We start from the raw sequence: 443 nt of genomic DNA, 5'->3' as shown, positions 1-443 counted from the left end.
ATATCCAACAATCAAAGGCTAGATTTTAATGAATGTACATTTAAAACGCTGCATAAACACACTTGCATGCAAACATCGGGCTTTCTTGCGTGGACACTTTCATAGAAACTATTCATCTGGTAAATGATACTATTTGCCAAGTTAAGAAACGAGCATCGTAATTTTACGGTTAATGCTGTCGTTATTTACATAGCTCTCGTGTGTTTTGCCGGAATTCGTGGGATGAGACGGCGGAGAGAGGATTAGCTGCGATACAAACCCGGCGAAAGGAAGGAGGAAAAGAGAAGGAGAGAGGAAGGCAGGGTATAAACACGAACAAGTAATAGTGAATCAAGTGTAAAGCACTGCTGTATTCTTGCTAGGGAAACAGTGAAGTAAGGATAATTGAAAATAAAAAGCGGACTTTTCTGTGTCTGAATAGAGAAAGAACAGTTTCTCTTTTG

The sequence above is a fragment of the Penaeus monodon genome, chromosome 29, assembly GCF_015228065.2.
Source record: "Penaeus monodon isolate SGIC_2016 chromosome 29, NSTDA_Pmon_1, whole genome shotgun sequence".
NCBI classification, from domain to species: Eukaryota; Metazoa; Arthropoda; class Malacostraca; order Decapoda; family Penaeidae; genus Penaeus; species Penaeus monodon.
Note: the sequence above shows the minus strand (reverse complement) of the source record.